The 24428-nt window shown below is 36.2% G+C and overlaps 1 long non-coding RNA gene and 1 pseudogene across 1 annotated transcript; both read left to right on the forward strand.

Moving 5' to 3' along the window:
• The first annotated feature begins 2926 nt into the window (after window positions 1–2926).
• Window positions 2927–24109, forward strand: LOC117074422. Its single transcript, XR_004433581.1, has 2 exons — window positions 2927–3228; window positions 23889–24109. It is a non-coding gene; the product is annotated as an uncharacterized LOC117074422 (long non-coding RNA).
• Window positions 10551–10621, forward strand: LOC117077036 (annotated as a pseudogene).
• Window positions 24110–24428: the final 319 nt, after the last annotated feature.

The following is a 24428-nucleotide window of genomic DNA, read 5'->3' on the forward strand; positions in this document are numbered from 1 at the left end:
AGAAAAGGTGAAAAACAGAAAAGTATACAAAACAAAAAATTATCAATAATTCTACCATTCAGAATACAATGTCAATATTTTGGTGTATTATCTTCTAAACTTTTCTCTATGCATGGTATGATTGCTTAATTACAAAAATTCCCCCAATTTTCCATACCTGCCTGTATTCTTACCACTTGATATGTGACCTTGAAACTCCCTCTATCGAGAGATAGAATCTCTTCCCTCCACCCCTTTAGTTCTTGTCATGACTTGGTTTGGAAAATAGAATGTGGCATAAGTGATGGTGTGTCTATTCTGAGCCTTGCACCTTTCTGCTCTCTCTTGAAGCCCGGATACACTATGAGCACAACCCCAAGCTAGCCTGCTGAAGAATAGATCATTTGAAGAATAGATAAATCATCCAATCTGAGATCGTTCTAGAGTAGCCCACTCTGAATTGCCATGCCAGTTAAAATCAAAGATGCCCAAACAAGCCCAGCTGAGATAAACCTAGATGCAAAGAACTGCCCAGCTGAGCACAGCCTAAATTGCCTGCAGAATTATGAGTGAAATAAATGGTTTTTTGATTAATCATTAAGTTTTGGGGGAGAAGTAGTTCGTTATGCAGCAATAGCTTACTAATGCACACACATTTTTACATAGTAAAGATTACACTGATTATAACAAGTTTGTACCTTCTTTACTTTTTTTTTTTTTTGTATTTTTTGTAGAAATGGGGTCTCACTATGGTGCCCAGACTGGTCTTGAATGCCTGCGCTCAAGTGATCCTCCCTCCTTGAGCTCCCAAAGTGCTAAGATTACAGGCATGAGCCTCTGTGCCTAGCCTCTCCTAATTTTTAAATTATAATTATATGATTAAAAAATTGTTGCCAAGTTTTATGTTTATCACTGCATGATAGTCTGTCTTATGGATCTAGCATAACGTTTTAACCATTTTTCTATTCTATAACTAGGTTGTTATAAAAAAGTTATAGAGAGCACAGTGTAATGGGCATATTTAAACTAGAAGTAGAATTATTGGGCCAATAGCCATAGAAACATTTTGAAGGTCTTTGATACATGTTGACAAATTCCTTTTCAGAAAGCTTACAAGTTTCTGCACTGTCACTGGTGCTGCCTCTGATGGCTTATCTCACCACAGTCTTGCTGCAGTTAAGTATTAATTTTAAATAAACTGTAAATTTTATGGTATAAAAATCACCATTCTAGTTTTTATTTTTTGTAAGTTAAGTTTGACTGATGCTCTTTTCTTATTTTCTATTTGATATGGTTTGGTTGTGTTCCCACCCAAATCTCATCTTGAATTGTGGCTCCCATAGTCCCATGTGTCATTGGGAGGTAATTGAATCACAAGGGTGGATTTTTCCCATGCTGTTCTCATGATAGTAAGTAAGTCTCATGAAATCTGACGGTTTTATAAAGAGCAGTTCCCCTGCACATGCTTTCTTGCCTGCCGCCATGTAAGTTGTGACTTTGCTCCTCCTTGCCTTGTGCCATAATTGTGAGGCCTACCCAGCCATGTGGAACTGTGGGTTTATTAAACCTCTTTTTTTTAAAAAATGAATTACCCAGTCTTGGGTATGTCTTTATTAGCAGGATAAGAACAGACTAATACACTATTTGTATTTATTCTTTTATGAGTGATCTCTTCATACACATTGTTAATTTTTCTTTTCCTCTTTCTTTTCAGTAGTTGTGTTTTGATTTGCATGTTCTCTATATTAATAGCATATATTACCAATAGTTACTCTTTACTTAATGACTGCTAAGAAGTAAGCACATCACACAAAGAATCTCTTCTAAATCTATGCAACAATTTTTTCAAGGTAAGTTCTAGTATTCTTTTTACAGATGAGAAAACTGAAGCCTAAAGAATGCAGACTCTGCATTCCAGAGTCTGGCTCTTCCTTTTGGATACTATTACTTCACTTTGTCTATCACAATTTTGCAAGAATTTTTTTTCCCTTACTTGTCAGTTACCATATTACAGAAAGATTATCTCTTCACAAGTTCACGTGTCTTTCCCACTAGCTAGATTGTAAACTTCTTATGGTTGAAATAAAATCGTTGTACCTCCTGCACCTTACATGGTGCCCAGACAAAATATATATTCCACAAATATTTGTCAAAGTGAATTATTTGCTCTCATGTTGATACCGATATCTTGGTGGCCAAATTCGTTGTCTGATGGGCTACTCTATACATTATGATGTTCGTTTCCCCCAATTAGATGTTATAAAATAAACAGGCCAATTACATTAGATCATCTTACTTTGTCGATTTATGTTTTCCACAAGTAGATAGCAATGATTCATGATTAATAATCATGATTGAAAACAGCTATCACTGGGTTCCATCATCCCCCCAAATGATAAGATCCTGGATAACCTGGGTAGAAAATTATTCACAGCACTGTCCAATCCTATTCTTCATTACTGGAATCTGGCCAAAAATACAGAAGTTGTTGGTGATCAGCCCAACTATTTCTTGAAAAATAGTTGTGGAAAAAAACTAAATTTAGTTACTGAAGTCAAGGTCCATGTACAACTTTCATGACCTTTCTTGTATATTAGTCACTTTGAAAATAAGATCCAAAGTTGTGCTTAAGAGGAAATTAAGTTTACATAATAATACATTGAACTAGTGACTCATTTTAGAGTTTTAGATTTGAAAGTCTGCATTATCCTGTCTTAAAATTCACTGTAAATTGGCCCAGTTTTTAACTTTGTCACTTTTCTGAATGCCAGATTCTACCTGCTCCTTCTATGAAATAATAGGAATTCTATGGAGTAATAAAAAAAGTTCTGATTAGATTCATAAAAGGAAGTCTTTCCAATCTGCATGTGTTCTGTTTCTGGGTACAGTTATATCTCCTTGGAAACAGGAAGGATGATGCCCATATATTTTTGCACAATGAAATAGCTACTAGGTTAACAAATGGGGTCTCATAGATGCTTACTAAAATTTGTGTGTATGTGCTTTCTAAAGCAAATCAAAATTAAATAAGCAAGACTCTTTTCTTTCCTGGCGGGACCCCTAGCTGCCTTGGGGACAGACTGACAGAACTGCTAGCTTCAGCCAAGGGAAGAGTTGAAATCGTCTGGAAATGCTGAGCCGTGCCTTTGCAGGAATGTGCAGCACCTGGCACTAGTATTTTAAAACCCTCTAGAGAGAGTCACCAGTGTTTTTAAAAGCTGAGCAACAACTTGCTGAGCTCCAAACTAGGTCAGTGAACATAGAAGATGAAACTTCCTGTTAAGATCAGTTTCTCATTATTATTTAATAACAGTTTCAAAAGCAAGGTAGGCAGTGGGTCGGGGGGACATGCTGACAGTGAGGAATCCACTTTCTTAGACTCATACACACAGGATTTCTCAAACAAAAGAAGACCACCTGGCTTCAAAATTCTGAAATCTGTTTAATAGTATCCCAATAATTTTTCATTTATGTTTTACAGTAGAGGTTATCAACCACTATTTTAGTAGATTAAAATTTTCTAGCAAATATTTTTCTCTAAAAATTAATATTGGCTCAGTAACATGCAGATAGGTAAGTAGCATAGCATAAGTAGCTTAAAAATATCCAAGTATCCAGATGTATGTGAATTTATTGCTTGATAAATCTAATTTTTCAAATGTTAGGGAATAAATAGCATGAATACCAGAGGCCATTTACCTATTTTGAGGGGGAGAAAAGCTAGATTCCTGTCTCATAGCCTGCATAAAAATAAATGCCAAAATAAGAGCAAAAATATTAGAATTATAAAAATATTACAAAAGATCTTGTATTCTGTTCTTCGTTAGTCCCACACATTTTCTTACATTTATTTATTTCTGGTTACTATATACATATTCAGTTGATGTGTATGAATCGGATATTCCTTTCAATTTAGCTTCTATCTGATTTGTTAATATCAAAGAAAGCTGTTTAATATTAATCTTGTATCCAGCCACTTTCTTAACTTTTTAATAATTCTAACAGTTGTTTTAAGTTTTGTTTTTTGCTTTTTTTTTTTTTTTTCTGCCACCCAGGCTGGAGTACAGTGGCATGATCTCGGCTCACTGCAACCTCAGCCTCCCAGGTTCAAGTGATTCTCCTGCCTCAGCCTCCTGAGTAGCTGGGATTACAGGCATGTGCCTCCATGCCCAACTAATTTTCATATTTTCAGTAGAGATATGATCTCACCATGTTGGCCAGGCTGGTCTCGAACTCCCGACCTCAGATGATCCACCCTACTTGGCCTCCCAAAGTGCTGGGATTCCAGGCGTGAGCCACCGTGCCTGGCCAGTTGTTTTAAGTTTTGATTGAATCTCTTTGATTAAATATGTGTATGCATATGCATATTCATGTATGTCTTTTGTTGGTTTTATTTAATTAGCCATAAACTCTAGAATTCTGTTTAACTAGTGATGACAGCAGGCATTTCTCCAGTTTCCATCTTCAAGTAAATATAGTCACTACTTCCACATGTAATTTTGTATGCTACTGATTTTTATTTCAAACTCTTTATTGTTTTTAGGCATTTTTGTTCTATTACTATTTTACGTAGAATTTTATGAATTGTTTATTTTTATTAAATATATATTTTATGATTGTTCAATTTTTTTCTCTTTTAAGTAATATAAATAGATTAAAGGTAAAAATCTACTGAACAGTAGCTTTACTTAGGTTAAATATTTAATAAAAATACATAAGTAATATTTATTGCTATTTTTGATTCGACGTAGCCTTTCTGGAATAAACTGTACCTCATCATGATTAATTTTTTTAAATGTCTCGTATGACTCTTTGCTAATGCATTATTTGGATTTTTTGTATCTAAATTCATAAATGATATTGGTGTATAATTTCTGTTTGTGCTTGCTTTTTCCTTTTCTAATATAATTCTTTGATGTTTCCAATATCCTCTATTATTGGTCTTTTCAAATTTTCTGACTGATCTGGAATCAATTTTGATAATTTAAATTTTCCTGGAAATGTCTATTTCATCTATATTTTTCAAATTAATTGTTACACTATATATTTAAATTTTCTTAATTCTTTTAGTTTTAACTGTATTTGTAATTATAACATTTTTTCATTTCTGAATTTGCATATTTTTGCTCATCCTTTTTTTGTCTTTTATTTCTCCTTCAAATCAGTGTTTACATTTTTTTGTCAAGTTGTTACAACTTTGTCATTGTCTTTTGTTCTTTTTTGGCTTAATTGCATTGTTCTTAAGAGAGTTTTCGAGTCCATTTTCTTTGTGGTCAACTGCATGAATATATATTTGCCTTAGGTTATATACAAAGTTCTATATGTCCATTAAAACAAATGTATTATTTGTGTTAATTAAATTATTTCTGTATTTACTGATCATCTGTTATGTTCTGGATGCTGCATGATGTGCCAAGTGTGCAGTGGCACAAAGACAGAGCATTCCTATTTACTGCTATGTAACATTTATTGTATGGGATATACCACAGTTTGTTTATTCAGTCACCTTTTTTTTTTTTTTTTTTGAGACGGAGTCTCACTCCGTCGCCCGGGCTGGAGTACAGTGGCTGGATCTCAGCTCACTGCAAGCTCCGCCTCCTGGGTTCACGCCATTCTCCTGCCTCAGCCTCCCGAGTAGCTGGGACTACAGGCGCCCGCCACCTCGCCCGGCTAGTTTTTTGTATTTTTTAGTAGAGACGGGGTTTCACCGTGTTAGCCAGGATGGTCTCGATCTCCTGACCTCGTGATCCGCCCGTCTTGGCCTCCCAAAGTGCTGGGATTACAGGCTTGAGCCACCGCGCCCGGCCCAGTCATTTCTTAATGAATATTTGGATTACTTCCAGTTTTTAGTATTGTAAATAAAGATTCTATGAACTTTTGTGTTTAAGTTTTTGTGTGGAAGTACGTTCTCATTCCTCTTGGGTAAATAATTGGAAGTGGAAAGCTTTAGTCTCATGGTAGCCATATTATATTAATCTTTATTGACAGCACAAAATTGAATTTGGACTTTGGAACTAAATGTGGATTTTGCCTTGTAAGAGGACAGTGGAATCTTTACATATTCATGGATCCAATTGAGCTGTAAAGTCTCATATATGTTACTTTTTATGCTTTCTTATTGTTTTTCTACTTAAAATATGTTTTCCCTGATAATTTTCACTTTTCTGTTGTATATTTTCCAGAATATGAATATATTACAGGGTAATAGTACCATCAAGAGGTTCTACAAAAAGTAGTTTCTGTCATTAAATAAAATGAGAAAATGCTTCTTAGAGATTTACAATTCATACTCGTATTTTAAGGACTATGAGAAGTCCTGCTTAAAACTACTCAGTGATTTCCCCTTGCTTTTATACCAAATTCCAAATTCTTAACACAGCTCATGAACTCCTTGCACTCTGACCCCTACTAACCTCATGACACTCTGACTTGATTAGTTCAGTGAATGTACCAAGTTCCTTCCAGCTTCAGGACTTCACACAAATGGTTCTTTCTGCCAGAGCTCTTTTCTGTATCTCCACACACCTGGATAATCTCTCATAATTCTTCTGGTTAACAAATTAAATATAATATCATTACAGAAACCTAGAATGTAGATCAGGTCTACATTCTAAACTCTTAGAGCATCCTGTGCTTTTCTTCTGTAGCACTGGTTACGATGACAATTGCATAGTTACATGTGTAATAATTTGATTTACGGCTGTTTTTGTAGCTGGAATATAAACTCCATAAAAGTAGGAACTTGTCTGTCTTGTTTCCAATAGTCACCGTATCTGCCTGTTTTAGACAAATGGTAGACACTTCATAAATATGTATTGAATGAATCAAGAATCCAAGTAATTTTACTTAATCCTATATTTCCAAAGCTTATTTGACATCTCTCTTCCTAATTATCTTGCAGAATTAGTATTCAGTCAATAATGCTCTTAGGAATGGAGCTGTGTGTGTTTGTGTGTGTGTGTGTGTGTGTGTGTTGCTGGTAATTACCCTATTTACTCACTTAATAAATATTTATTGGGTGCTGCTATGTGCTAGGCACTGTTCAAGGCATTCTTCTAGGCACTGAGAATTCAGCAGTTTCTAAGCCCAGATAGTTTACCTTTAGCAATATTCAGCCAATAAATATTCAAAAGTAAATAATATATTAGTAATGAGTGTTGTGAAGACAAAAAAAATAGATCAGGATAAGAAGATATGGAATGAAGGCTGAGCTTTAATTTAGAAAGGTTGTCAGAGAGGACTCTCCCATAAGGTGACTTGTGAGTGAAGAGCCAAAGATAAATAAGCTGTGCTTGTTGTCTACGGGAAAGAGCGTTCCTGATAGAGGAAAGAGAAATGACAAAGTGCCTGTGGTGGGAACATGTGTAGAGATCTGAGTGCAGTTATAGCAAGAGAACAAACAGGGAGAATGGTCGGACTTGAGGTCAGAGAAGGTGGAGAAGGGCACTGGGTTATGCAGGGATACAAAGGGCTTTGGATTAACTCCAAAGGATACGTGAAGACACTGAGCAGAGCAGGAATATAATGCATATTTTAGGAAGGGTACTAGCTTTTGTGTGGGGAGCATCTGTTGGAGGAGGAAACTTTCTAGGACTGTCTTATAACAATCTAGGTAAACAAAGTAGACTACAGTGTTAATGGCACAGGTGATGAGAGATGGTGAAATTCTGGATATATTAAATGTAAAGACACCAGGATTTGCTAATGGATTGTGCGTAGAAGACTGAGAGCTTAGACTGTGGATGAGGAAACCTAAGTTTGGTTTGATCATACTAAATTTGAAATGCCTTTAAGAAACCCAAATGAAGATATGGATAAAAATCTGTAAGTTTAAAGTCAGAGATGTCAGTTCTAGAGATATAAATTTGGAAGTCAACAGCCTACTGATACGGTTTAAACTAGGGACTGGATGAGATAATCAAATAAGTGAGTATAGATCAAAAAGAAAAAAAGTCTAAGGACTAAGCCTTTGGGACTTAAATGTTACATCATCTATAGTAGTTAAAATTGAAACATCATCATATAAAAAGTGAAATGGACATCTTTTTCTTTTCTCTCTATCTCCTGGATTTTTTATTGTATGAGAAAATTTCTCTTTTCATTCGTTTTTTGAGACATATCTTCAATAATTATTTAGATTGGTGTATGCTTCCAGCTTTTTCATTTTTATTATTTTATACTGATTCATTTATCAAGTAGTAGCACATGAATTAAAGTAAACACTTTCAGAATTGGTATTAGTCTTTTTATGTCTGTGAATATCTTTTTCTTAATATTTGAATTACAACTCCACTGAATATGGAATTCTTGAGTTACAGTGATTTTCTTTGTACTCAATGGTTACTGATCTATTATCTTCTAGTAGTTAATGTTAAAAGGAGAAATCTGAGTCCATAGATATTTCTTACCCTTTGTAGTCAACAGTTTATGTGTTTGTTGGCTTTTATTTACTTATTTGTAATTATTGATGTTTGTTTGTTTCTTTTCTTTTTTGTCTGACTAGATGCTCATTTTTTTTCCTCATAAAATTAAAAGTTTCCACGACATAGTCAGATCTTCATTTCTGTAACGTTTTCAGATTTTAGTATTAAAGTTGTGCTTTCTCCATACAATTAATTATAGAACTTTCTATGTTTTTCATTATTTCTTTATTATTTATTGTGTTTTTCTATGTTTATGCTATTGTTAAAGCTGTGTTATTTACCTTCAATATTGTTTAAATTATGTTGAAGGTAAATAATGCAACTTTTACTATTTTCCAAACTTTTCTATATAGTGCAGGCCTGTTTAAATTCTCTGTTTCTTCTCAGGTCATTTTTATTAATTTATATCTTATCAGTAAATTGTATGTCTCTAGGTTTTCAAATATGGCCCTACAGAGTTGCATGTTGTATTATTTTCTAATTTTCAGAATTTCTTCCTCATCTATAATTATGTTTCCTTTTCCTTTTGTTTTTATACTTTTACTCTCTCTCTCTCACTTTACTCTTGAAACAGAATTGTAAAGAGTCTATTTAATACTTCTTTGAAATGAACAGTTTTTGGAGTTATTAATCTTTTCCAACATTTTTGGTTTTGACTAATTGTGACACGTATTTATTCATTCTCCTCTACTACTTTTTAAAAAATCCTTTTGTTCCTTTATAATGTTCTTAAATTGAGTACTAAGCTCCTTTGTTTTTATTATCTATTTTTTAAGATAGACATTTTTATTTTTACTAAACCTTAAATATTTAAGTAAAATTTACTAAAAATTTTTCTCTGAGTAGAAGTTTAGACATTTTCTATAGGTTAAAATATAAAGCACACTCTTAATTGCCTTCTGGAGATTATAATTTCAATTTTGAATCAATGGCTTTATAAGGATACTTTTCTTAATTTCTAATCAGCTGAGATTTTATGCCATCTTTTCTTTATTTGTAATTTTATTAAAATGACTGCACTCTATAAAATCTTTCCTTTAAGAATTGTTAAAATTTGTTTTATGACAGTCACATGGGAGATTTCTGTAAATATTCCATGGTCATATACAACAAATTTATATTTATTTTTTAAAGAGGTAAAATTCTCCTTTTCTTCATGCACACACATATACTTGCATACACACATGTACATATATACACACGCACACATACATATATGAGTGTTTATGAAACTTAATTTGTTGATTATAGCATGCTGTCTCCATGCTCTTACATACTGTTGTTCACCATATCTGTTTGATTATGTGCCTTTGATGCAAACAACCAATAGAAAAACAGATATAAGTTATGAACAGGCACTTTACAGAAAAGGGTCTCATAAAGCCAATACAAATATCGGGAAATATTTACCATCATTAGCATTAGGTGTGTCCAAACCATGAAAATAATGACCCACCATTTTATACCCATTTGATATACAAATTTTTTTTAAAGTCTACAATATTCAATGTAGACAGAATGTGGACAGAGAGAATCTTTATACAGTGCTCTACACTTTGAAAACAAGTCAGATATCATTTTCTAATGTTAAATAGTCACCTATCCTATATGCTTAGATATATACCTAAGAAACACTCCATATCTACAGCAAGAGGCATGTATGAGAATACTCATTACAGCACTCGTTAACAAAGTTAAAATCCTGTAAAATCCCTAAATTTCATCAATGAGAGAATGGGAGGATAACTATGGCTCAGTGGAATGTTGTATTATAATAAAAATGAGCTACAGTAACATACAACAAGATGGATGAATCTTATTAATAAGCTATTAATAAAAAGTAAATCTCCAAAGATTTTACACGTGAAATTCCTTTGTATAACGTTAAGAATTGTGTGTGTGTGTGTGTGTGAGAGAGAGAGATTTGAGAACATATAGATGGAAGGGAATTATATAAAAAAGGAAAACAAGTGTGTGTTCGACTCAGGTGGTGGAAGGGAGTGGGGTAGAATAGGAGAGGGAGAGTATGGTTAGATATAGGTTATTGTTGCTCTTCTGATTGTTTGGAGTAGAGTATCTCAGGTGTTTATGATGTAATGAAAAAACTACATTAAATATCCAGCTAACTAAATAAAAGTAGGCTGTGAATGGATCAATGATGAGAAAGTATCATGAATGAGGGATTATGAATAATCTATTTTTGTGAACCTGAGGTCAAATAAAAAATAATAAATTGGGCTTTTTTTTTTTTTTTTTTTTTTATATATACAGGGTCTCACTCTGTAGCCCAGGCTGGAGTGTAGTGGCATGATCATAGCTCACCGTAACCTCGAATCCTTGGGCTCAAGCAATCCTTTCACCTCAGCCTTGAGAGTAGCTAATACTACAGATATGCACCACCATGCCCAGCAAATTTTTGTTGTTGTTGTTTTTGAGGCAGGGTCTCACTTTGTCACCCAGGCTGCAATGAAGTGCCACAATCACAACTCATTGCAGTCTTAACGTCCTGAATTAAAGTGATCCTCCTGCCTCAACCTCTCAAGTAGCCGGGACTACACCCTGCTGATTTTGTATTTTTTGTAGAGATGGGGTTTTGCTATGTTGGCCAGGCTGGTCTCAAACTCTGGGCTCAAGCAGTCCTCCCACCTTGGCCTCCCAAAGTGCTGGGATTACAGGCATGAGCCTCTGCTCCCAGCCTAATTTTTTTTTTTTTTTAATATGGTTTTGTAGAGACGGGACCTCCTCATGTTGCCTAGGTTGGCCACAAACTCCTGCACTCAAGCAATTCTTCCACCTCAGCTTCCCAAAGTGTTGGGATTACAGACATGAGCCACTGGGCCCAATCTAAATTGGGCTTTTAAAAATCAACACACAATGTCTTTCTTTGATCTATCAATTAGCTTTAAACACTACCTGTCTGGTATTAGTATTCACACTAACTTTTTTGTTTGTTTGTGTTTGTCTGGTACCTCTTTGCTCCCTGCTCTATTTTCAATGTTCTTTTATAAATCGTTTTAAATGTCTCATAAAATGAACGCTTCCTAGCCTTTAACACGCACAAGACTGACCTGTATTTATTAAGTTTCTGTTCAGTGGGTCTGGGGTGGGACCTGGGATTTTGCATTTCTAGCAGGCTTCAGGGGATGCGAGTGTTGCTAGTTCCACACACTTCGAGTAACAAAGTCATAAAATACATATATCTGGTCTTTTCTTAACCAAGAAAGACTCAATCTGTATTTTAATAAGGGACTTTGGCATATTCACATTTAATGAAAACAATGCATATACTTAATTTTAGTGTTTCCATTCTACTTTATATTTAATTTAGGGTTTCACATTTTTTATGCTAGTTGAATTGTCACTATTTATTCACTTTTTCTCTTGTTTGGAAATTCTAAAACCATTTTCTATTCAACTTATGGTGTTTTTCTGTTTCTCAACACCTGCAATTTATTCCTTAAACAAGTATTTCATAAATCCCTACAATCATTTGTTGAGTATGTTTATGTACTATTCTTGGAAAACAAAATGCCAATTATTTCCTCCTTCCAAGACACTCTCTTCATCCACTGATTTCCCTACCCCAATACAATGAGATCTTTAGGTTATATTTTCCTTTCCCCTTTTTCCCTACAATATAACATCTTTATAACTCTTTCATGCTTCTCCCACCTTTACAACCTCTAGGTATGGCTGAGGTAGCTATCTTTAGGTTTTACATTACAGCATCTGCTTTCTGTTCTAAGAATTGTATCTGAACAGTGATGCTGCTCATTATCCATCACTCTGTCATTATTCCTTTACATTCAATTACATATATTGCAAGGTGCCTTTCTCACTTCTCTTTCCTCTCCTTTTTATTTTCCCCTAATTTAAGTTCTTTATTGGGATTCAAAAGTTGTTTAAAGTCCTTTTTATTAATTTTTTTTTTCAGATGGGGTATATGAGTGACATATTTTCTAAATTCTTCTATATCTTCCTCTTATCCTGGTAGGTAGGTGATTGCCATCTTGACTGGATATAGAATTCTTGGGTTGCATCTACTGAATTTCAAAATTCAAAACATATATTTCAACTTCAAGAAAGTGTTTGTGCTGTAATTTATTTTCCTCATGGGCTCACAGTGTAATAATGATCATCATTATTTGGTTCAGATTGCCATCTATCTCCTCGGGAGTTCTTTATTAGGGAGCCATCTGAGTGAGGTGCTTGGCTTGTTCTTCTACTCTTTAGACACAATGTTTTGTTCCTTTCTCAGCTCATTGCTGCATTAGCTCTTGGGGCTCAGGTTCACCTGCCATGTACTGTCCATGGAATCAGTGTCAGTGATGAAGCAGAAATAGTAATGTCTGTCCTTGTGGGCCAGTGGTATAATGGCCAACAGGTCATCTCTCAATAATCTTACCTTCAAGGGCTGATGCTTTTTAAACTTAGATGCCAGACACTTCTGCAGCTTCTGGGGAGCTGGGGAGACCAGTCAACCTTACCAACACCACTTGCTCATGTTTGTTCTGCTCTTTCTCTTGTAGATTCTCTCTACAAGACAACCTACCTCAGTTTAGAAGGATTCTCAGGGCAAAGCCACTCTTAATTTGGCATGTGGAGCACACTGTAGTGCATAACAAGTAGTCAGGATCATACCAGATGCCTCTCTACTACTGACAAATTCCATACTCTTCAGCCTGGCATGGAAGGACTTTCTCCTCTTTTTTTTTTTTTTTGAGACGGAGTTTTGCTCTTGTTGTCCAGGCTGGAGTGCAGTGGCATGATCTCAGCTCACTGCAACCCCTGCCTTCTTGTTTCAAGTGATTCTCCTGCCTCAGCCTCTCAAATAGCTGGGATTACAGGAGCATACTACCACACCTGGCTAATTTTTGTATTTTTAATAGAGACAGGGTTTCACCATGTTGGCCAGGGTGGTCTTAAACTCCTGACCTCAGGTGATCCACCCACCTCGGCCTCCCAAGGTGCAGGGAGTACAGGCATGAGCCACTGTGCCAGGCCTCTCCTCTTACCTTTCTAATCTTAGCTTCTCTATTCCCTTTCCTCTCACGCACCCATCCGGAAAATTCACTCTTCTATGTCCATGCCCACAAATAAGTTTTGGCACTCCTCCCTAGATTCTTCCTTCAGTCTGGCTGCCATATTCCTAACTATGATTGCTCCCTTCAGATTATTAGCAACACCATGGTCCCCACTACCCAGAGCTTCCTTCTAAGTTCTACGCATCATGGGTATTTGTCTAACCTGATAGGGAAAAGTCCTCTGATTACAATAAATTATGTCACACATCTAGATGTTCAGGGTTCTGCCATGATACCAGTCTTGAATAGAATTTTCCTATGATACCTTTCTGGAGGAGTTCTTCTGCCAGTATCTTCTGAATTAAAAGCCTAGAAAAATGTTGCAGGTATTGAACTACCATGTTAGACCTTAAGGAAAACGAAAGTTAATGTTATGTTTGAACAAATAAATCAACTTCTTCCCCTCTTTTCCATTTCTAAAGCAGTAACTAGTGGAATATAAATGTTTCTCTTTTCTTTTTCAACAGAAAGATCTGCATTGATCAGCATGGTAGAAAGTTATGTTCAAAATGATTTTAGAATAACAGACAATGCTAATTATCTGGAAAAATTCCTTGATTGGCTGATTAATTCATTCTTCCATCAATTGCATAAACACTGATTAACTGCTTTGGGTCAGCCTCAACTCTAGTAGCTTTGTTTTAACATTTATGTTCATTCTTTGGATCTAGTTCTTTGATTCGAACAATTAGTGGTGGTGGTATGATTTTTGCTCTTATCACTCAGACTTCATAACTCTTGCTGTTTTGTCACTCTTAATATTTATATGACATCTAGTGAGTGATTGATTTTCTATAGGACCCTATGGTCACTCACATTTGCTTATCACTAGGACATAGGGGGCAATCCACAGATTTATGGCTGCCAATAAAAGTTGTTACCAAAAGTACCATTTCTTTTTTTTCCTGTGTGCTAATTTCTAATAACTCCTGTGCAGGAGAGCAATTACTGACAAAAGTCAGCCTCTGTTAATAGAGTTTATCACACTTCATCATATATCCTTTGTCATTGGAAGCATTTTGACAAGCCCAGGGTTAATTAAAACCAAGAAGACAATAAAATACACCTAATCAAACATAACAGGTACAGAAATCAATTAGCAGATTTATAGTACTTTGGAGGTTTCCATAATGTATAAAATTCAAAGAAACTATCGTTTCCATTTCCTCAAGACAGTGTAATTAAATTTCTAATTGAAACTATTTTTCAGTAGGTAACGTACAGTCCGCCCAAGTTTGATTTGCATTAAAGTGGGGTCTACAGAGGTTAAAAGAGCCTAGGAAATTAAAAAGATCATTGAGTCATTTCCATTATTGTTATTTTTTCTATCTGAAAGTTGGGGGAAAGTTATACTGTATAAAAAGGAAGAGAAAGGAAAAGTGGTGCTTTGCATGATAAAAAGAATAAGTGAAGTCTTCTTATATGTTAGGGATCTCTGTTGTTACTCATTGCAAAAAAAAAAAAAAAATTACCAAGGGAGAGTGAACATCTCAAATAACTCTCATGTAATACACTAGTTTTGTCAGCATTGTTAAACAATTCATCTGGCTTGTTTTCTCAACTTGACAGATTCTTTTGACTAGATTGATTGCAATGATCCATTGCTTTGGTTTCATGGAGATGTGGCCTTAAATAAGCCATGTCTTTTTGAAGTTTTATTCCCCATCCAGCTAAGTGAAACGTGATGCCAGTCACCATGCGGGGAACACATTGTCTCAGTGGAGAATGGGTGAGGATCTGTATGGTCTAGTGTCTGAAAGGCTGTGTTCACTCCCTTTGTGGACTGGTTGACCAATGGGCATTTTCCTCTCTGCCTGAGGGTTTCTTCTTTAAATACTTGCCTACCTCTGCCTGATACTTTCTAGATTATTAATAAAATATCTTAATGCTATTTAACATATAAATGATCATATTCTTTACCTTCCACCTGAAATTATTCTTTTTTTTTTTTTGAGATGGAGTTTCACTCTTGTTGCCCAAGCTGGAGTGCAGTGGCACAATCTCATTTCACTGCAATGTCCATCTCCCAGGTTCAAGTGATTCTCCTGCCTCAGCCTCCCAAGTAGCTGGGATTACAGGCGCCTGCCACCACGTCAGACTAATTTTTTTGTATTTTTGGTAGAGACGGGGTTTCATCATGTTGTCCAGGCTGATCTCAAACTCTTAACCTCAGGTGATCCACCTGCCTCAGCCTCCCAAAGTGCTGGGATTACAGGCATGAGCCACCAGGCCCAATAATTATTCTTTTTTTGACATTTCTGTGCCATTGACATTTAATTTAAATACAGTTTTGCATTGACATTTAATTTAAATATAGTTTTGTTGCTTTGAACTTTTTTCGTTTTGCCTTTAATGATTACCCCCAAATGTAATTATTATCAACAACAAAATAACTTATATTTGTTTCCTAAACTGAGAATTAAATTCCACCCATTATTAGGTTTTTACTTTTTCTGTTTGTTTTGTTTTTTAGAGACTAGGACTTGCTCTGTTGCCCAGGCTGAAATGCAGTGCTATGACCATAACTCACTGTAACCTCAAACTCCTGGGCTCAGGCAATTTTCCCACCTCAGCTTCCTAAATAGCTAGGACTACGTGTATGTGCCACCATGCCTGGGTAATTTTTTAAAATTTTTGTAGAGCAAGGGATCTTGCTATGTTGCCTAGGCTGATTTTGAACTCCTGGGCTCAAGTGATCTTCTGCCTTGGCCGCCCAAAGTGCTGGGATTACAGACGTAAGCCATGATGCCTAGCCAGGGTTTTACTTTTAAGCTGTGAACAAACCAAAATATATTACTCCTTTCATAAAATGATTGCTATAAAACAAACTGCAAGGTCAAAATTAGGTTTTAGATATTTATTTTGGTCTATGGTACTGACTCTGAGTCTGTGCCCATATAATGCTAATAGAAGCCATATACCTTGAACAATTTCATGGAAAAACATCAACCAAAACATTGTTGGAATTCACATAGACAACTGTGATAATATGTTTTTTTGTTGTTGTTGTTAAATGTTAAGATATGCTGATGGCAAAGTAAAACAAATATTCAAATGTGTGTAAATCAATATTTAGTCAAGACAGGTGTGATGATGTTAACATAAACTCGACCTCATGCTTTTTCTTTTTCCCTAATGATATCTGTTTTCTGGCCAATTCATTGTTTTAGATAACTTCATTTGAGTGTTAATGGGTGTTAAATGAATATGAAAGAGTTAGGCAATATATCAGTGGTGGCTGGTTCATGCTGCATGTCTGGTTAATGATGGAGCGCTTATCTGGACTTACTCTGTTGTTGGTCAGTGGAAGATGCATCAAAAACAAAAAGGTTTTACGTCTAAGCTATCCTTGTTGCTTTCCTGTATCTCAAACCCTCCTTTCTCAATTCTTTATTAGCTCTTCTCCCTTTTTCCACTCCTTCATGTGAATATATATATATATATATATATATATATATATATTTTAACACTTTGATGTATCAAAATGTGAGACTTGAATATAGGCAACACAAAATAAATGTTATCGGAACAGACTCTTTACAGGAAAAACAATGACTAGTTATCTTAACTACTTCATAAATCAATGTATGAATATGACATTTAACATAAACATAATGGAAGTTAGCTTAAAATCATTAACAATTATTCTCTTCATGCAGTGAAGGATCCTGGTTGTTTTACTGCAAATGGTTTAGAAGACAAAACATAAAAGAGCAGTAATAAACACAAGAACTGAACATATTCATACAGGCAAATAATGTTTTTGATTTTGAATTATTTTTCATAACTATGAAAATTAATACCAGGAAATACTTTTTAAAATTTGTAATAGCATCAAAAATAACAAAACACTTACAGATAAATTTAACAAGGAAGTACAAAACATGTATATCAAGAACTATGAAACATTGTTCAGCAAAATTAAACTAAATTTAGGTAAATGGAAAGACATACTGTGTTCATGAAGTTGAAAACAGTGTTGTTTAGATGGTGATATTTCCTCCTCTTAAGTTGACATATTTATTCTTACATTTTCACCCTTTTATGTATGATATGAGAATGTGAATATATATTTAAGACACGGTACTCCACTCATTTTCCTACACTTTCTTCATCTGAGAATTCTCCTATTCTGTAATGTCAACAAACTTTAATTTGCAAATAACAAATCTCTATTTACTGTTGAGTCCTTTCTCTTAGGCTTTGATTTTGCTGTGTACTACTGGCTGCCTAAAAGACTTTCCACTCTTAGTATTCTCTAAAACCCCAAATGAACATCTTCTTCCCAGCTCTTCTTCTGTTAGTGGTGCTAACATTCCAAGTCAATGGTAAAGTGGTTTAATTCTAAAATAAACAGACAAAAATGTATAATGGTTCAGACTCGATTGAATACACAGTACAGGGTGAGAGAAGTCTGTAGGGTGGCCCTCCCTCTCCATGGAGGATTGCATGCAGGAGATTCTGTAGTTCAGATCTTGAAGTGCTGCATAATCTCTGCTGTCTTATGCTGGCTGGATCTCAGTGTCATGGTCACACATATCTCAAGGGAAGCTGGGAAATATGGTCTATCACTTTGTCCAGGAAAAAAATAAAATAAAATAAAAAACAGAAATGGGTGTTGACGTATAGCCATCAATCTCTGCCACGACCACCTAAATTTAAAACTATCGTTTCAACTCTGTCTTATCCCCCATATCAGGTAAAATCCTAGACCAAATGCTGTTATATTTTCAAAGCATAGCTTATTGAATCTTCCCTCTGGTCCTGATACTACCACATGGTCCAGGTCCTCATCCCTTCATATCTGGATTACTTCATTAGTTTTCTAAGTGATCTCCCCAATTTCTAAACCTCTTCTGCTCCAATCCACCCTACAAAATCCTCTTCACACTCACTTTCCTTATGTACAGCTTTCATTTTTTATGTCACAGATTGAAACCTTCAACAGCTCTCTTTTCTAACATATCAAGTCTAATTTCTCCTGCTTAGTTTTTAACAATGGATATAATTTTATAACTTTTTCTTACTTCAGCCGACTTTGATCTACCTCTGGAAGTTTCTGCCATGTGTTTCTGTATCACTCAATTTAGATATAAATATTAACTGTTGTGTCTTGTGTTGTTAAATTTTACTTTATGTGCTTTAGAGTTCTCTTCCTTACTATGTTGTGAACTCTTTGAGAAAAGACATGATGTCTGGTATTCTTTTATTTGGTTCCCCATGTAATCTAGCCCATTGCTCAGTGCATGCAAAGTTGATATTCAATAAATACTTGTGCTAAATCATCTAGCTGTGTGAAGAAATTAGTCATTACACTGATTTTATTAAAGGTGTCAGCTATATTGGCAAATCTTTGTTACAAACTGCCATTTATTTATGGAAATCTATGCTTAATTATAATTAGTGCCAAAGTATCTCAACACAAGCAGATATAAACTAGAGACATTTAAAAGTCTGGGGAAACTAATTTCAAGTAGGTTTTTTTTCCCATTAATTCAACTAACAATTTAATTCTGATCCATGTCCGGAAGAGGCTCATACTCTAGAAGGAAGGCTAGGATACATACAAATTGTGGTAGGCAGAATTCTAAAATGGTCCCAAAGATTTCTGCCACCTGGGATACATGTTCTGCATAATCCCTACCTGTGAGTGTGAGTGGGACCTGTAAATATGATGAAATATCACTTCCATAATTATGTTACATTACAAAGCGAAAGGGAATGTATGGGTGTAATGAAATTCTCTGATCAGTTGATTTTGAGTTAATCAAATGAATGATTATCTTTGGTGGGTCTGACCTAGTCAGGTGAGCCCTTAAAAGAGAAAATGAATAGCTTTCCTGTGGGCCTGGAAACATGCAAAAGCTACGTTGCAATCTCACTATGGAGGAAGTCTTGTGACTAGGATCTGAGGGCAGATCCAAAGAGCTAAGAAAGGTCCAATAAGAAAGTGGGGGCTTCAGTCCTATGACAATAAGTAATTTAATTCTGCTGTCAAACAGTGTGAGCTTGGAGGAGGATCCTGAGCACCATAGGACAATGTGGCCCAACTGACACCTTGATCTTAGACTTGAGAAACACTGAGCACTTTGTTACTTCATGCTCATATCTGTAAGATAACAAATGGATATTGTTTTAATCCACTAAGTTGGTGGTAACACATTGTACAGCTATTGGAAATTAATACACATATTTCTTACAATATGTTATTTAATTGCTATGATGAACTGTTATAAATGAATTTAATCATGTTGAGATTCTATAAATTTTAGTTTTAAGACTTGAATTAGTTCCAATATAAAAACTCATATCAGACAAAAATCCTTTTGGACTTGAAAGTACCAATGTCATTTACTTTCATATTCTTGACCTTGAGTCAGTTAACTTCTGACCTACCTCAATGAAGCATAGGTTGGCATTCCCTAGTCTATTTTCAAAGACTTCTACAAAAGATGATTTCACCCAATTATCAGTGTTTTATTAGTTGGTCACCCCTTCTTTACTCTTCTCTATCCTAGCATGCATATCATGCTGACTTAACATCATTTTCTGGATAGCGCACTAGATTAAATATTCCAAGAATCTTTGGAGGAGAGCCAAAGTATTCTTTTTGTTCTTTAGAAGGAAAATGGTTTAAAGGAAGTTGCTGCTTAGCAAAGCCATTACTCTATTGCAGAGCAGGCATGTTTCCAAAGTACATTAACAATGCTAATGAGAAAACTAGCCCTGGAATGAAAAAAAAGGGAAAATGAAGAAGTCATTTCATCATCAGATGTATTCTGGTGAGGTAGAAAAAGCCCTAGAGTATGACTCAAGAGATGTGGCCTCTATTGACTGAAAGTCCTTGTAGAGCTCTCTATGTCTCAGTTTTTTTTTTCTCTTCTCTTCTCTCTATCTCTCTTTTTTTTTTTTCTTTTCTTTTCTTTTTTTTTTTTTTTTTGAGACAGGGTCTCACTCTGTCACCCAGGCTGGAGTGCAGTGGCATAAGAATGGCTCACTGCAGCCTTTACCTCCCACACTCAAGCGATCCCCCTGCCTCAGCCTCCCGAGTAACTGGAACAACAAGTGCATACCACCACACCCAGCTAATTTTTTTTGTTTTTTGTAGAAACAGGGTCTTGACATGTTGGCCACGGTGCTCTTGAACTCCTGAGCTCAAATGATCTGTCAGCCTAGCCTCCCAAAGTGTTACAATTATAGGTGTGAGCCACTGCGCCTGGCTTCAGCTTTTAAAATCAATAATGTGGGAGCATGAACTAGATAATCTCTGGGTTCCCTTCCAACTTTAAGATCAATCATTCACCTATCCAATGATAAAATGGGGAGGATAAATGTGGGATCTTAGTGGAAAGCATAGATTACTTAAAGTCTGTGTAAGGATATGAGAGAGGAAATATTTTTCCCTGAAGATCAGTCTCCATGTGAAGGCGAACACTAGGTTGTCTTCTGCACATCAGCAGCTCTATGGCTTTCCATTGTTGAAATTTATTAATCTCAAATGCAGCACCCTCCCTGCCCACCTCCTCTGGCCTTTTCCATTCCTCCATTCATCATTTTCTTATATATTCTCTATCTCCTTCCCAGTTGAATTCTTCACTCTTTTAAAAATACATCCTATCCTTTCCCATCTGTGCTTGGCTTTGTGGTACTCACAGCTGGATTATTCTACCTTCCATTTTCACCTGACAAATCCTGTTGAGGCTTTAAACTCTAACTCAAAAACTACCTTCTCCATAAAGCTTTCCCTCCTGGTACTTCTCTCCTAGAAGTGACTGAGCTGTTCTTCTTTGGAACTTCCCTTGTTATGCATCCTACTTCAAGCATAAGTCTTTATCTACCTTATATGTTATTTGTGCATATCTCATTCCTCATACTGCGAACAGAGATGTTATAGGAAACTGAACTGAGTAGTTCCTGAGTTTAGACTATAACCTGAAGGACATGTTATATTAGCTTGCTTACCTAACATCTTGTCTTCTTGTAATTCTTTTTCCTGTTACTAGAGTGCAGCAAAAGTAAAAAGGTAGTTTCCTGATAGCATATATTCTCAGGAGTCCTTCCTGCAGAATATTCATGGTGATAAGATTCAGGAGAGCAAGTGCTATGAAATTAGCTATGCTCTTTCGTAGGAGTCTTGCATAAGCTTGATGGTTGGCCAAAGCAACAAAGGCTGAGGGAGACAAATTGATTTGGTGGGAGTCACATGTCTAATTAGGGGCTCCAGCACAGTAGGTTTTGTTCCCTCTCCTCTCTAATACACACTGCTTCAGGGCCCACCCCTCAAAATTGCTTAAGGCTGCTATGATCCCTGAGGCAAAAGTGTCTCCTGAATGAAGAAAACACTGATTTGATTTGCTTCTTCACAAGTTTTACTCCCAGATGGTGCCTCCAGACTCACAGAATCTCAATAACATTTTATTTCCTTTCAGGCCATGGCTGATTTGCAGTGCTTTTCCATTTATAATTTTCAAGCTGAATACCTTTATGACTTTTCTGTTTCCTTTTTCTTTCAACTTGGAGCTGGAATTAAACTTAAGAATTTAGAAAAAATAGTTGTAAGCCATTAAGGGGAGATTGTAAAGACGTACGAACAAAAAGTCTGAAGAAGGAAAGAACAAAGAAGAAAATTGGAGGGGTTGGAAGAAAAGTGGGGAACCTGGCCAACATTACTCAGTACTACATGAGCCAGAGCTGAGCTAACTACTTGTCTATGATGCCTCGTTTCATCTTATGACAGACCAGAAAAATTAAATCATATGTCCAAGATCCCATAATAAACAAATTATGGAAAAGAGCTTTGGATGGAAGACTGTTTAACCTCAGAACCTATGCTCTTTTAACCACAACTTGCTGGGGGGATGCTGAATAACACGAAGGCTGAATGCAGATCAAGTAAGGGACTGATTGGAAGGCAGAGGGAGATGAACAGGTTTATCTTCTTATTCTCTCAGAACAGAGTGCCTGAGCTGGAGAGCACATTGAAGCATCCTCTAACTTCCAGCTTGTGTGCTGAAAACCTAGAGAAAAACAACCCGTGAGGCTTCCAGGAATTTAATTCAGATGACATGCTTCTTTCTTTCCATTTTCTTTGGTTTTCATGAGCCTCTAAGCAGTTGTACTGGTCCCAAAGTTCTGTTTCAAGTACCCTCCTCTTCCCGTCTTGCTTCCCTCCCCACCAAGGATGCCACTTTTACTTCTGAAAACCTTAAGCAGCAATCTACTCCAATTGGGTCATTGAGGTCAGAGTTCCTAGACTAAAAGATAATGAAGAGAGATGTCTCAGCAGAAAATAAGGACTGGAGCCAACTCTGGGCCTCATTTACTTGGGTGATAATCTTAGGTTCCTGATGTCCTCATAATACACACACCACACTCATCCCAGCATTACTTAGCTACCAGAAGTTTAAACTATGAGATTATTATTATTATTTTCCACTTTCTGGGATCAGAAGAATAAGAGGTAAAGAAAGACAATAGTAGTTTTATTTGTTCATTTATTTATTCACTCAACATCTCTGCTATGTTGTGGGGGAAATACAGATGCAGAATGTCCACAGTTTCCACTTTTGAGGAGATTATGGTGCTGGAGACACTGACCCAAGGTTTGAGAGTAATAAGGTAGATTTAAGGCAGTGGAATGAATATGGACAAGTACCTAAATACAGTGCAGAAAATAGATGTTAAAAATTATCATGAAGAAAAGAGGGTAGAATGGGTTAAATGAGAGGCAAAATTAGGTGGTTGAAGGAGCACAGAGAGGCGCTTGAATGTTTCCATTTCCCCTCCCAGAGCACAAGGACTTGGACACCAGAATGGGGCTGTCGGGTGGGTGTCCCTGGAGCCTCGGTGACATTTGCCTGAGAGCTGACTTCAACGAATGAAACAGAGGGGAATGATTAAGAGGTGGTGTCCAGAGACAAAACCAAAGCCAGAGGAAGTCAGACTGTCTACCCAGTGATTGGAGAGGGATGCGTGGAAGGGAGTCACCATGGCGACTGGGCCAAGGGCTGATGGTCCTTCTCAGAGGCAGCATAGTGAGGTGTTCAAGCAGGTTCTGAAGCCAGGTTTACTGGCTTTCAATCAGGACTTCATGGCTTACTCTCTGAGAGACCCAGAGACAGTTACTTCAACTTCTTGTTTTACAATTTCCTCATGTTTAAAATGTCATTGATTATTATGGTACCCACCTAGGATACCATATCATCCTAGGAGTAGATTGTACAATTGAGTTAGTGTGGGTAAAGTGCTATGAATAGTTCCTGGCACATTGTAAGTGGTTAAAAACTGCTATTTATTATTAGTTATCAGTAGTTAAGGACACTTCTCTAAATTCAATTTGGGCTACAGATAAATTTTGAGAATGACTTTCAATTCTGATCCTTATCAATCTCTTTGTCAACAGACACTGCCATTCCTTAGCCCATTCCAGACAGAGCAGAAAAGAGAAAAGAAGAAATAAAGCAAAAGAAACAAGAGGGAGTAAAAGAAGCTCCCATGGTTTTTCTCTGAGAATTTCACTGGGGATCTAGTTTTAAAGACGTGAAGATTGAAGAAAGAACACATAATTTCAACCATTTTGTTAAATGAAATTTGTTGGCTCTATAAAAACGCTTCTGCTTTGGTGATGTCCTCCAGTTTTCCCTGGTTTTCCTCATGAAGAATAATAATTCTGTTCTGTCCTCTCCATCCCAGACTCTAAATATTCTTTTTTTTTTCTTTTCCATGAAAGCAAAACTCCTAGGCTACATCCCGTGTAACTCCAGCAATGTGAGCAAGCTTTTGTTCCCCGTATTGGCAGCATTTCCCCGTCGTTTGTCCCCCTGCCTGTCTGCAGGTCTCGGAGCGGCTCTGCTGTTGGAGATTGCAGGGAGTTGGTGGATTCGAGCCATGGCGCTTCTTTTATGAGCCAAGTGCAGAGAAAGGAGCTTTTCATACGCTCCAG

This window comes from Trachypithecus francoisi, unplaced genomic scaffold (genome assembly GCF_009764315.1).
Source record: "Trachypithecus francoisi isolate TF-2019V2 unplaced genomic scaffold, Tfra_2.0 Lachesis_group5, whole genome shotgun sequence".
Classification (NCBI taxonomy): Eukaryota; Metazoa; Chordata; class Mammalia; order Primates; family Cercopithecidae; genus Trachypithecus; species Trachypithecus francoisi.